Source organism: Typopeltis vanoorti, chromosome 11, assembly GCF_054136105.1.
Source record: "Typopeltis vanoorti isolate ZY-2024b chromosome 11, IOZ_Tvanoo_1.0, whole genome shotgun sequence".
Lineage (NCBI taxonomy): Eukaryota > Metazoa > Arthropoda > Arachnida > Uropygi > Thelyphonidae > Typopeltis > Typopeltis vanoorti.
Window position 1 is genome coordinate 116,521,341 of NC_143559.1, and position 15,666 is coordinate 116,537,006.

General features: G+C 35.1%; 1 protein-coding gene and 1 non-coding gene across 2 annotated transcripts in view; one reads left to right on the plus strand and one right to left on the minus strand.

Moving 5' to 3' along the window:
- LOC150101972 (glycine receptor subunit alpha-2-like) overlaps positions 1 to 15,666 on the minus strand; it is a 156,395-nt gene that overhangs the window by 56,143 nt on the left and 84,586 nt on the right. The window lies entirely within an intron of this gene.
- Positions 10,982 to 11,172, plus strand: LOC150101973 (U2 spliceosomal RNA). The gene has a single exon (XR_016549108.1). It is a non-coding gene; the product is annotated as a U2 spliceosomal RNA (small nuclear RNA).

Here is a 15,666-nt window from a genome sequence, read left to right on the forward strand (position 1 = left end):
ACATCAAACAAGAAAACTCCCTGATATTAAACGCAATATATAGACCACCCAACTTAAGCACCACAAAATTCCTAGAAGAATTAAACAGATGGATTTCAGCCACGAAAGTAGGCACCTCAAAATACTTGATAATAATAGGAGACATTAATATAAACATTAGTAACATAAATAACAACACAGAACAATACCTAGACCTATTATCGGCATATAACATAACCCCATCCATACAGTCGTATACACGAGAAGAGATAGTCGGAAACACAACAACCTCAACCTGCATTGATCATATAAATATAAGGGCCCCTCCAAACAGCCACACAGAAGCCGTCATAACATGCAAAGTACAGACCATTATTTCACAGCATGCAGTTACACACTGAACCAGAACCCATAAAAATCACTGAGACTACAAAGCAGTATCATAGCATTGTAAACGAAGCAATAGTGAACGATGAAATCAGAAAAACAGACTGGATGCAGATAGCATCTTTAGACTCTGCTGAAGCTGTATATAATAATCTTAAACTTGCATTTAACAAAATATACAACAAAGCATTAACAAAAATAAAAATACGCCCCCAAACGAAACAAAATCCATGGATAACACACAACACTATTAACAGACATACAAAGAAAAGATGCCCTATGGCAACAACTTAAGAAGTCACCGAACAATATCGCTTTAAAAGCTGAACACAAAAGAAAACGGAATCTCCTAACAACCCAGATTCGAACGGCAAAAAGAAACTATTACAGCAACAAATTAACAACAGCACAGAATGACATAATGGAAACCTGGCACCTGATTAATGAAATGCTGGACAATATACACAGAACCACTGCCACAGAAACAATAAAACACAGCTTTGCCTGCAACCACAAATCCCTCAAACAGTTGGCAAAAAACTTTAATCAGCACTTCGTGAACTCTGTCCAAAAGCTACAAGAAACAACCTTTCTTCACACATACGAACATTCTCCACTAGGTCCACGAGCAACCCAGTCGATGTGGTTCCCCACAGTAACAAAGGAAGAACTATCACTGGCAATTCAACAAATTAATCCTAACAAAGGACCAGGGATAGACGGAATCAGACCAAAAGACATCAAGAAACACTCAACCGACCTACTTCCAGTTATACAAAAACTGTTAAATAAAATCTTCGAAACGGTACACATACCTGAAACACTGAAGACTGCATTAATCACACCCATACACAAACAGGGAAAAAGAAACATAATAAGTAATTACAGACCTATCGCCACGCTGCCTGTAATCAACCAAATCATGGAGCGCATTGTACATCAGAAACTCTCCACATACGTTGAAAAATTTCAAATCATACCCAAAACACAATATGGCTTTCAAAAAAATAAAGTAACAGCAACACTCCTGGAATATTTCACAGATCTAATAAACGCTGCATTGGATAAAAATAGAATAACATTAGTGGTATTCATTGACCTAACAAAAGCATTTGACACATTAACACATAAAACCTTGTTAACGAAACTTACCCATATCGGAATTGGAGGTCGTCTACTCCAGTGGTTTAAAGCATACACGAAAAACAGAAAGCACATCACACGTATAGGATCAGCACACAGCAAAGAGGTACATGTAACCTGTGGAGTACCGCAAGGAGCTGTCCTATCTCCCATTCTATTTAACATATACACACACGACATAAGCCAACTCCCCCTAAAAAGTAAAATCTTCCAGTATGCAGACGACACTGCCATAGTGTCCATTCACAACACTGCAAAAATCGCTTACAAAAATATGCAACACGAAATCAATCAAATCACTAACTGGTTAACCGAAAATGGCATATATATAACTCCTGGAAAAACAAAGCTAATGGTATTCAAAAACCCCCAAACCCTGCCCATAGAAACTAACTATCTCACTATCAAACATTCATCCTCCTATACACAAAGTGCAAAACCTAAAATCACAACCATCACTCAGGTGAAAACAACACGCTATCTTGGACTTCACTTCGATGCTGATCAAAGTTGGTATAGCCATACAAAGTACCTACATACCAAGCTTAGGATAATAGCAAGCAAACTATACAGATTAAAAGACATTGCCCCAACCCACATAAAAATACTAATCTATAAAGCATTATGTGAAAACATTTTAAGATATGCAATCACATCGTACTTATTCTGTGCAGACTACAGACTTAACAGGCTACAATGGTTGCAAGATAAAATGATAAAACTGATATTCTGGGAACAACCCACTCTTATGCAGGAAGCACGGACAAAACATAAAATATTTAAGGTGGAACACTTACGCCACTACACAGTCATGTTAAAACACTACTACAGCCCAACATATAGAGTAACCAGAACAACATATCAAATAACAAGACCACAGTCAACAAACTACATAACATATAAGTACAGTAATCACCACGGCAAAGCCACCCGAAACTTCTACGTACCTGACATGATAAACAAACTGCCGTTCGACAACAGAAACCTAGGAACATACAGAGAGCTGAAACAGGCACTATATAAATATTATAACGAGAATGAAAATTAGAGCAATTCCTCTTTCTCTCTCCTTCCACACACACACACGCACACACACACACACACACAAAAATATGACAAAGCCCCTCCCAAAAAGCCATCACTACAAGAATACAAAGAAACAAACACACCACGTCTAAATCCAACCCTATCTGCACAAAAAACAACAAAAAAAAAAGATAAACTGTAGTAGCAGTTGAAGTCTTCCAAGCACGTACCAACAAACAGTTTAATCAACACCTGGCATGTGACCAGTATGGGAACATAACCTAGAAACAACCACGATCTATCATCTATTATCTTCCTCAGATAAGCTCCTAAGCTTCGAGGAAAAAAATTATTAACTTGCAAGTATCTGTTATCCACAATTGTAATGTATTATAAATATTATATATATAATCATTACAGCATCTATATATGCAATTTATCTGACACATAAAAAATAAATAAAATAAATAAATAAATTATTTTTATTATTATTATTATTATTAAGTATATTCAATATTCAAAAATTCTGTATAATCTTTATAGTAAATATTAGAAGATGATGTGTTGTAAATACATAATACAGAGGCAAAAAGTACTTTTAAACATTTTAATTGAAATCCAATGTAGAAAATGTAGCATGCGCTGAATTCTGTAAAACTATAAGTTGCAATGTCACTCAAGATGTTTATTGTATCTCTGAATATTTTAACAGATCAAAAAAAATATTCATCAACTGATATCAACCGAGGCCCATAAAAAAATAAAGAGAGACCGCCACCAATCATCGCTCGTTTTACCAACAGAAATCTGAGAGATTCCATTCTTATACCAAGCAAGAAAACAAGGCCGACAAGAACGATCCTAACTGATAAGAAACTCCCAACTCCAATCTCTATAACGGAACACTGGACTCCACACTTCAAAAATCTTCTATACCAATCAAAGAAGACAAAAACTGAGAAAAACTACAAGTTCCTGTGGACAAAAAATTCCCAGATAGTTTTGAGAAAGAATGAAAATACTCGAGTATACATAATTACAAGGGAATCCGACTTACACAGCCTACCAATGTAAAACACTAACTCTTTGCATCCTTAAGAATAAGATTAGAACTCATTTAAAAACTATATAATGGAGATCTCAAACATAGGCGAACATATCCAGTCAGACAGCATAAACTTCAAGGTTTTTGACTCTTTGAAGAAATGGTCAGACAACATTTCCACCAACACCAACTTCACAATCATACACACAAACCTAAGAAGTATAAAAAAACACTGGCTTACATTGACAACACATCTCAATTATACCATGATAAACATAGATGCGCTAATACTGACCGCAGTTGCAATAAACGACACAGAAATTTACGCATACAACATAAATAATTATCAAACCTATAATTTATGCGGACCAAACAAAAGAGGAGGTGGCATTGTGGCATTTATCAAAGAAAAATACAATGTGACAGAAAAACAAACTCACTTCGAACATGCGGAAACACTAATTTTTGAACTCACAAATAGCCACAATAGTATCACATACACATTAAACACAATACACAAACCCCCAGATAATAATCCACTCAGTTTTATTCAAGAGATAGAAACATGGCTAAGTGGCATTGACCCGCGTACAACACACAGGCTCATCCTAATAGGAGATATTAACATAAATACTCTTGACCACGCTTCCTCAACCACTAACACATATCTTGATATACTAAGTCAGTACGACATAAATCCTACCATTAACTCCCCAACAAGAGAAGAAATACTCAATAACTAACTAACACAATCATGCATTGATCATATCAACATACGGGCTCCCATCCATACATATACATCATCAGTAATTAACGTCAAAATTGCCGATCACTACTTTGTCTCAACTTCGTTTTATTACGTTTCCTACCCCTTCTCCCACCACCACAAAAGTCGACAAAACTCGATCATACAAAAGAGCATTGTCGATAACCAAGTAAAAAATACAGACTGGAATTCCCTACTTAAAATAAACAATCCTGTAAATTATACGAGAATTTTCAACTAAAGTTCACAGAAATATACAAGAAAGCAACAAAACCTACACAAACGAGGCGACAAACAGACAACAATCCATGGATAAATGATGACATGCTAAATACTATTACTGAGAAAGAAAATCTATGGAAAAAATTTAAAAAAGTCACCCAGTAACACACATTTACAAGCTTTATACAAAAACACAAGAAATAAACTAAAACAAAAATTCGTAGGGCAAAAAGACGATACTACTTCCAAAAATGCATGGAATATAACGACAACATTAAGCAAACATGGGCTACACTCAACGAATTAGTAACTCGAAAAAAGAAAACTTCAGCACAAGATTTTATTGAAAAAGCTTCAGTCAGGACACAAACCAAGAGGAACTAGTAGACTCATTCAACCATGCTTTCACAAACATCACACAGCTCAAAAAAGACAAACTACCAACGATCAACAAAAAACTACCGACACAAAGTCAACAACAAACGATGTGTTTTCCACCCATAACAAAACAGGAACTGAAAGAAGCACTCCTAAAACTAAAACCAAAGACCACTCCAGGAATAGACAAAATAAGACTCACAGACCTTATGACACATTTTGAACAAATAAATCCAATACTTTTGAAACTCGTGAACATAATATTCGACACAGGCATTATTCCACAACAACTAAAAACTGCAGTAATTACTCCAATATACATACACGGTAAAAGAAACGATACTCAGAACTACAGAGCAATAGCTACACTACCAGTCATCTCAAAAATTCTAGAAAAAATAACACACACCAGACTACAGAACTATTTACAGAAGTACAACATCATCTCACAAAACCAATACGGCTTTCAGAACACAAAAAGCACCATTACTTTATTAGAAGACATCGTCAACACAATAAACAATGCTCTCGACAAAAACAAGTACGCCGTCCTTATACTGCTGGACCTAACCAAAGCATATGACACACTTGAACATGACATACTACTCACCAAACTATACTCAATAGGTATAAGAGGAACACTGCATACATGGTTCAAGAACTAACTCTCAAACAGAACACAAGTAACAAAAATAGGTACATGTCACAGTCGGAGTATACAAGTAAAACACGGTGTACCTCAAGGTGCCATATTATCACCCACTCTATTCAACATATACATTAAAGATGTTCATAACATATCCATAAGAAGTCAAATATTTCAATACTCAGATGACACTGCACTACTAGCAATCCACACAGACATTAACACAGTTCTCTGCAAATCACAACAAGACCTAAACGAAATCACAACATACTTCCACCAAAACGCAATTCTAATCAACAGCACCAAAACACAGATTTTGATAATACACAACCCAAGAATCATACGCCTTGCATCATTATCGATACATTGTCATACATACCGCTGCATTAACAACAAAAATACCTGCCCATGTTCCGAAATCAAACCTGTAACACACGCAGAATACCTCGGTCTCTATATAGATTCCCACCTTAAATGGACTAAGCATATAGAATACCTACACACCAAACTCCGGATCATCGCAGCAAAACTCTTCCAAGTTAAAGATATTATTCCACCCAACATAAAAAACTCTTATATCACGGCATCTGCGAATCCCTACTCAGATACAGAATAACATTTTATGCAAATACATCAAACAGCCACCTAACAAAATTAGAAACACTACACAGGAAAATCGTGTCAACAGTGATCTGGACACCTTACACGCAACAACCAATATCCGAGAAGCACATGGCGATACACAGAATTCTGAGCATTAAAAACCTGAAACACTACATGACATTAATAAGGAATCACTTTAACCTCACCTATTGAAACAACAGAGATACATATCGTATAACACGACCTACCACAACCCTCTACATCCCCACACCCTTCGACAACTCATACGGTTCTTTTGTGAGATCACATCAGATACCCACGCAACTCAACAACCTACCAAGAAAGTTAAAACACGTAGATAACTACAGAACATTAAAAAACGAACTCTGGAAAATATACGAACAAAGTTAAGAAACCATTAACACTAATATACACATCACAAATCACTAGCATCCAATTCCTTCATCTCATAACAGCAACAACAACACAAATAGTGAAGGCTAAATTCCACTCTGTTCATAAAAGCTAACCCAAGATTCGAAGTAGGTGGGATTAACTTGCCTCATTCACCTACAAGTAATCCTTATAAGAAATGCAGAAATTTGTATGTATAATCACTCTTTCTCAAACTTAAAATAAAAATAAAAATAAAATAAATAAATAAAAAAGTATACAAAAAATTCTGTATAATCTTCGTTGTTAATATTAGAAGAACATGTGTTGTAAGTACATAACACAAAGGCAAAAATGTATTAAAAATTTTAATTGAAATCCAATGTAGGAATTGCAGCACTTAGTGCTGAACTCTGTAAAATGTTAAGGTGCAATGTCACACAAGATGTTTATTGTATGTATAAATATTTTAGCAATCAATAAAATATAAAATTATTATTTAAAAAAAAATTATTAATATTATATGCAACTCATAATCAAATGTAATATAATCAGTGTGAAAAAAATTTATTATTATTATTATCGTTAAAATAAATATGTACATATATATTTTTAAAATGTATCACAACAACCGAGTAAAAGCCGATTAGCACATCTATAGCCTAAACGACGAGGCGTCTCTAATGAACATACAAAGGAATTTAAAAAAAACATTGAAGAAAATAGGATTAAAAATAAACAGGTTAGTGGTTCCTCAAACGTTTTAAGTTCCATTCAGTTTTTTCTCAATTTCATCTCTTTTCAAGAAAAGATAACAACGGAACGCGCTAAAAGAATTTACCGTAAAGCTAAGATGGATCTCCTCAACGAATGAATTTCCGACACAAAACGTTGTTTAGCTTTTTTGTTCAGCACAAAAAGATCCTTAACTCAAAAACTTCAAGAAATTATGGATAATGTTAACTTACATGATTTTATTATTAGCAGTGAAGCACAAGCCACACGAATACAAAACAAGAATAAATATATTCTTATCAGGAAATTTAACAATCTAATAAGGATACAAAACAGATCTGGTCATAATGAAGCCCGTCTTAATCCTTAAAAAGTTGTAGTGAACAAATCTTCTCATATTTTAACGTATGCAGAAACGAATATTCTTAGCAAAGGTCTCAATTTCATTCCCTCACCAAATTTTATCCCTAAAGAATCTCTCCTTACAAAAATAGAAAAGGCAGGTTCACTCATTCCTAATCATTTGGCGAAACTTCTTCGTATTGAATCGATTTTCATTATAAATAATGCCAAACCTCCAACTGATAATATTTCTCTGGCTGAAAGACAAGCCCTAACAATCTAAAACAGAACAGTAACATTATTATTTTACCTGCGGATAAAGGCAATTCCACGGTCATCCTCAACGCCGAAGATTACCACAACAAAATGTTCAATTACTTGGAGATAGTACGACATATTCAATTCTTCAGGAAGATCCTACAAGAGAATTACAAAACCGTACAAACAACTTGTTAAAGACTGCGAGTGAACTTCATAATGTTCGCCTCTCTTTACGCTTTCTACATCCTCTTATCCCACGCATCTATGGAGTTCCCAAAATACATAAAGAAAACATCCCTCTTCGCCCAATTGTAGAAGGAATTGACTCACCTACGTATAAACCTTCAAAATATCTAGCAAAGTACCTCAAGTGGTTCTCCAAGAAATCTTCATCTTTCATCAAAAACACCACGGATTTTGTTCCGCATATAAAAGATGTTCCCATCAATGAAAATGACATTCTAGCAAGTTTTGACATATCTTTATTTACTAACGTTCCTACGGACGAGGTACTTACATTACTAAAGGACAAATTATCCAAAAAAATGTTTACTTTATTAAAACATTGCATTCATTCTGGTTACTTCAGATATCAGTACTCCGTTTACCAACAAAAACAAGGCCTGGCAATGGGTAATCCTTTGTTCCCAGTTCTAGCTAACATCTTCCTTAAAGATTTTGAAACGAAAGTCATATCTTCCTTCTCATTTAAACCAAAAGTTTGGAAACGATATGTTGATGATATATTCATTATTTGGAATCACTGGCACACGTCTCTCACAGATTTTCTTCATCATCGAAACATCCAACATCCTAATATAAAATTTACTGCTGATCTAGAAAATAATAACTCCTTACCTTTCCTGGATGTCATGCTTACACGATGCTCTGAAAGATTAAAAATCTCTATGTACAGAAAACCTACTCATACTAATAGATATCTGCATAATCTTTCTCATCATTTTCCACCACAAAAAATTGGAATTATATCTACCTTAGGACACAGAGTACGCTCTCTCTTGAATGAACCAGATGAACTACAAAAAGAAATAAATCACCTCACTCTTATCTTTAAACAAAATGGATACTCTGAAAAAACGATTAAGAAATTTTTTCTGGAATTTATATATATATATATATATATATATGATATAATATAGATATATAATATCAGGACGTTCTCTCAGAAGAGCATAACAGAGACATCTCATACAAAAGATCTCATGCAACTGCGTTATCCAGTCATGTTCTTTTTTTCAAATAATCCTAATGATGATCAACAAAGCCACTCCGTTTGCTGGGATAGATCAGAAAATATCTTTCGCTGTGATTATGAGTTTGAGAGGAAAATTGTAGAATCAAGGGGAATCCTGCTGAACCCTGTCCACTTAAATAACAATTTGAGTTATAACATCCCAGATAGCATTGATGCAGTTATTCATTATTGGCGTTCACGTGAGCCTGCACGCATTCTTGCAATAAACAATGGCACGCCTGTTAGAACAACTTTGAAAAATACAACGTTTTTTATGTATCAATTATGTGTGGCAATTTTTACCTGTAATTTTCAGTTTGTTTAGATACTTCAATGTTTATTACTATTCTTATCCTTTAAGAATACCTGAGGAAGGCTGTTATAAGCCGAAACTTGTCGTATTATTCTTATTAAAATTTTTATAAGTTATCTCGGTTTTTAGTCATTAAATCTATGTTTTTAAAATGTATCACAACAACCGAGTAAAAGCCGATTATCACATGTATATTCTTATATAAATATGCACATATAAAATAATATTCCCATTGTTAAACCAAACATTTCTTTAACTATATTCTGTTAAAAATGTTTGGTTTAACAATAAGAATCTTGTGTGCATATTTATTTTAACAACAACAACAACAACAACAATAATAATAATAATAATAATAATTTTCACAGAATAGTATTGTACACAGAATAATATTAAAATTAAGGATATTTTAAGTCTGAAAATCTCATTTGTATATAACCCTTAGCAGACCTAAGTGAGTTGCCTATCCGCTCTGTAAACCACAGGCTGAGGGTTCAAATCCTTCCTCATTCATAGGCATGGATGCTTCATGAATGCTTTTAAGTGGGAGGTGAATTTCTTCACCTGATGTGAGGCTTCCACTGCCTATTCAAACATTGAAATGGCTTGAAAAAGTACCAGGTTTGGTACTATGCTGGATTACTTTTCAGCGTAGACTCTCCAGATGATCTGTCTTAGCCTATTCAAGATGCTAAGGATAACAAGTTTCGTCCAAGTCCATAGATTCTCGATTAAATAAAAATCTAGAAATCCATTTCTCGTTATTTAAAACTTTTAGATTTCGGAGTGATTTAAATAGGTGTTCGAATATATTTGTCATTAAAAAAGAAACATAAATTTTATTTACATAAAGAATTGTGTTTATAATTTGCATTTTACGGTATACTGCATCAATGAATACTTGTTGGTTACACACTTTAAAAGAATTTTTTGTTTTTTACCATTAACGCTACTGTGAGGATGGGTGAAGCACAAGTGCTTTTCATATTCCCCTTTGTCTGTAATGAGAGTTATTTGGGAAAGGGAGTTTGGTGAGCAATTAAGCTCCTTATAATCCTTATAAGGACTAGCTTAAAGGGGCGAAGCAAGAATGCTTTTCATCTTCCCTGTTATCTGTAGAGGACAGTGTAAGGATAAGCTGTTATTCAGCTAAGCTCTGATCATGGCAGGAAGGTAACAGCAATAGCCGAGCCTCAGTTAGAACTTCATTGGCCACAGCATTGCCATCCATTACCCTCCCAGGGTATTAATCACCGCATCTCACGGTCGATCTAGCATTTTCAAGCAATTAAGCTCCTTATAAGGACTAGCTTAAAGGGGCAAAGCAAGAATGCTTTTCATCTTCCCCGTTATCTGTAGAGGACAGTGTGGAGATAAGGTGTTATTGAGTTATTAAAGCTTTGATCATGGCAAGAAGGTAACAGCAATAGCCGAGCCTCAGTTAGAACTTCATTGACTACAGCATTGCATTCCGTTGCCCTCCAAGGGTCGCTTCTCGGCCTTTTGGCTAATATCAAAGTGTAGTATCTGTTCTTATCAGCTTGGATATCTGCATGGGTCCCTTATGGGAAACAAGATATTGTAAGTTGGTAGACTAATAAAAAGTGTAGTACCTGTTATTTAACAGTGTGCTTCTAAGGTCCTTATGACCAAAATCCCCGGACTGGGGCAAAGATAAACACTAGTGTTTTTTTCCAGAGGTGATTGAGACTCTCACATTGCATTGGCCTTCCAGCTTATAACCTTTACCCCCTCTGCACAATTCGTGCCAGAGGATATAGCCTGCAGGCTCCACTTGCAATAATGACCAGTGGTGGCGATATGTTCTATACAGTTAGGGCTAAAGGTTTATAAGCTTAGACCAAGTGAGAACTCATCACAGCCCACCGTAACATCTTCAGTGCTACCGTCTCTTATACGGTGGGACTGCCCTACATAGCTCTTACTTTGTAGTATCTGTTCTTTGAAGGTACTGTCTTTCATAAAGCAGTTAAAACTATATAGTAGGTAGGAACTGTTCTTGCTTCAGGACTAAAGTTTTATGTAGCATCTGTTCTTACCATATATTGCTGCCTAGACTAAAACTTTAAGTAGTATCTGTTCTTACAGAAAAACACAAAATGGCAAAACTTGATAGAGACATCAGATACACTAAAAAAAGCAGTTCAGCCTGACACCATCGCTGATACTTTAGTGGATATTGTAGATGTTAGCAGTATCAAGAACATAAACTGCTGGGATTTCCAGAAAGGACTTTATGAAGTTACCACCACCAATTACAAAGCAAAAGACAATCTTTTAGAAACTCCAATTGTGCTTGAAAATGAAAAGTTCTTTCCCATCACCATAGGTGGTGGAGGACTTAAAATTGTTTACTTAAGAAAACTCCCGGCAGAAATAGATGACTTTAAAGACAACTTTCCAAGAATTTGGTCAAGTCCTAATAGTGGTCGAAAGTAATTTTTCAAAGTATCCTACAATTGAGCAGGGAGATAAAATATACATTAAAATTATCATGAAGAAACCAATTCCCAATTTTGTTACCATCAAAGGTTGCTCTATAATGGTCAATTATTCTGGAATGACAAGACTTTGCAGTCGATGCCAACAGAATGGCCACTCTGCAAAGGATTGTCCGTTGAATAAATGTGGGAATTGTGCTATAATAGGTCACTCATAACTTTGTTGTCCTGAACCTTGCATCCATTGTGGAGACCTTACACATAGAAAATTTCAGTGTCTAAAGTCAAAAACGTTTGATGTCTCTTTAGAAGAGTTTCCGCCTTTACCTGCTACTAAGAGTATCACAACTAATGAAGCTAAATGTAAAATTATTTCTCCTTCAAATAATGAAACAGTGATTACAGATGCACAAGATAAATACCCAACAGTCGAAGTTGTGAGAGCGTCACCTGTAGACATTCCCACCAAAGAGCAATCCACCAAAGAGTTACCTACAGAAGTATTACAAAATAAACTCACCTCTACAATAATCCACAACCTTCCTGATGAACCAAATCTCCAAAAAGAACCCTTAGAAACAAAGGGTACACCACAAGAAAAAATAACTGTTCCCCCCCCCCCCCCCTCAGGTTAAGCATTAAATAAATGGTACTCAGATAGCGATGTATCCTCAAGCGACGACGGAATGGAGACAGATAATAACAATGATCAGCAACCAGAAGAAAATCAATCTGCAACACAGTCCTCAACAAAAAGGCCAGGAAGTTACATAGAAGGAGATGTAAGAAAAAGAAAACTAGATATTCCAACTTTCGCAGAAGAACTAGAAATGCCCAAATATCCCGCAATCGTCACAGAAACTTCAGTTACAGATTTTAAACCATTCAAATTCAATGCAGAGGCAGTATTAATTATTCTTGTTGAGAGGCTTATACGCTGGTTAAACATGATAACTAATATTTAAGGAATTGACAGCGTATACTAGAAATATAAATTAAATAAACTTTAATATATACTTTCCGATATTTCGGCAAACGTCACGTTGTCATCTTCTTGGGAACTTACTACAAAGACACGTGCACACAAGTACTAATAACAGCAAATGAGACTGAAGCTAGGAAGCTAACGTTTGAAAAGGCCAAGAACTACCAATATAGCCTCCTGGTGGGCTATATTGGTAGTTCTTGGCCTTTGGGCTGAAGTTCTTCTGATAAAAGTTTCCCAAATTTGGGGCAGTCTCATGCATTCAAATTTGTTGAGGTTTGGCATGTTCCTAAGGGCCGAGGCTGATTCCATGAATAGTCTTTCATATTTGAACTTGCTGCGGTGTATTACTGTGGCTTTCTTCCATGTTATTCTGTGGCGAGTATCCAGACACCAGTACAGCCACTCTGGGCTTGCAGAATACGCTCTGGATACTCGCCACAGAATAAGATGCCGAACCTCATTAGAACTTCATTGGCTACATTGCCATCCATTACTCTCCAAGGATATTGGATTGAATGAATCAATCACCTCACAACAACCACAATTAGCTTTCTTAAGTTCTTAAAAGAACTGGGCGATGGACTGAGTCCTTGACTCTTTATCCCGTCATGTGAATGAAGAAAATCTGTGTGGATGGGGTGTTATTGAGCTAAACGCTCTAGTTATGGCTGGGTAACGGCAATAGCCAAGCCTCAGTTAAAACTTCATTGACTACAGCATTGCCATTCGTTACCCTGGAAGTCCTGGATTGAATGAATCAATCACCCCACAACAACCACAATTAGCTTTCTTAAGTTCTTAAAAGAACTGGGCGATGGACTGAGTCCTTGACTCTTTATCCCGTCATCTGAATGAAGAAAATCTGTGTGGATGGGGAGTTATTTAGCTAAACGCTCTAGTTATGGCTGGGTAACAGCAATAGCCGAGCCTCAGTTAAAACTTCATTGACTACAGCATTGCCATTCGTTACCCTGGAAGTCCTAAAAAGGACTGATGTAATGTAATGCAATGTCCATATTCTACCCCATAATTAGCTTAGTTCTTATAGTTCTTATAAGAACTGGGCGATGGACTGAGTCCTTGACTCTTTATCCCGTCATCTGAATGAAGAAAATCTGTGTGGATGGGGGTGTCATTGAGCTAAAAAGCTCCAGTCATGACTGGGTAACGGCAATAGCCGAGCCTCAGACAGCATTTGTTACCCTGGAAATCCTAAAAAGGACTTTTCTGGCCGCTCTTTCCCCATAATTAGCTTATAGTCCTTATAAGGACTGGCTTAAAGGGGCGAAGCAATAATGCTTTTCATCTTCCCCGTTATCTATAGAGGACAGTGTAGGGATAAGGTGTTATTAAGCTATTAAAGCTCTGATCATGGCAGGAGGGTAACAGCATTAGCTTGCCCACAAGAATATCTAAATATTATTTTATGAAGTAGATTTATAGTTGGTGTACTTGGAAAATATCAAAGTATTTATTTTTGTTTTATTTATTTTTTTCTATGAAGGTTTATTCAGGAATAAAATATAAGTTAGCTTTTGTTTTAGTCATTTGTTTTGATAAAAATAAAATCTTGTGATATGAAAGTTGAAATTAGGCTTTTAGCCACTTGTCTTATTAAACTTGAACAAATTTCACATGCAATAAAAAAAAATTTCAGCTCTAAGCCGTTCATATGTCAATATAATCAGCAATTTTAATTATTTTCAAAGAATAATAATCACTCCAAAGTATTCAAATGCTGTCCAGAATATCAATTTAAATAGTTTAACGATATGCGTGGAGTCTTAATACTCAAAATTAACGAGTTCTTTTTCAAAATGTTAAGCATTCTTTTCACTTGACAATAAAATAACTATTATGTATAATGTCTAATGCTTAAACGGATGTTCAGCGCTTGCGTAGTCAGAGTAGTTTTCTTTTTAATTTATTTTCTTTTTATTTTTATTTGATACTAATACCGATGTCCCGGAGAAAATATAACAGTTTTCTCGAAAGTGACAAAATAGTCCTAAAGACTTAATGAAACCAATTAAGTGAAATAAAAGAGGTCTAAAAAATGTTTAAAGTATGCCATTGCAGAATAATAGATGGTCATATCTTTTATGGTGATTTGTCCCTTGAGCTGTGATAAAAAAGAAACCTTAATCATGCAGAAACTATCCAATTACGATAGGTGGCACTGCTAACATCGCTTTCGCCAATGTATATAAATTAAATGCTTTTACTAATTTATCATAGTGCGTTTACTGTATACAGAGTTTGGTTACCTTTGCTTGGCTTCTACGATTTTCAAATAAAGCAAAACTATAATTTCGTTTTCTTCATATAATCTAAACTCAAAAATTGTACACAAATATTTAAAAAAAGTAATTACTGAACAGTATTAGTAATCAAAAGCACTAATGGAAAAAACTCAACCGCCAAAGATCGTAATCTCATAAGCTTTTTGATCAATTTAAAATATTTTTAATTTTAAATTTAATTATTTAGCTAAGAAATAAAAGCGAAGCTTTAATATTCTTTATTAGTGTTGTTTAATTTATATAATAAAAATTAAAAAACTCTTATATTAACTATTTCAATTATACACTTATTAAAAATTATTATACATCTCCATGGAGTCCAAAGACTCATCCGTAGAGAGTGTGGTGATAGGATCGACCGTGAGATGTGGTGATTAATTAATACCCTTGGAGGGTAACGGATAACGGATGGCATTGTT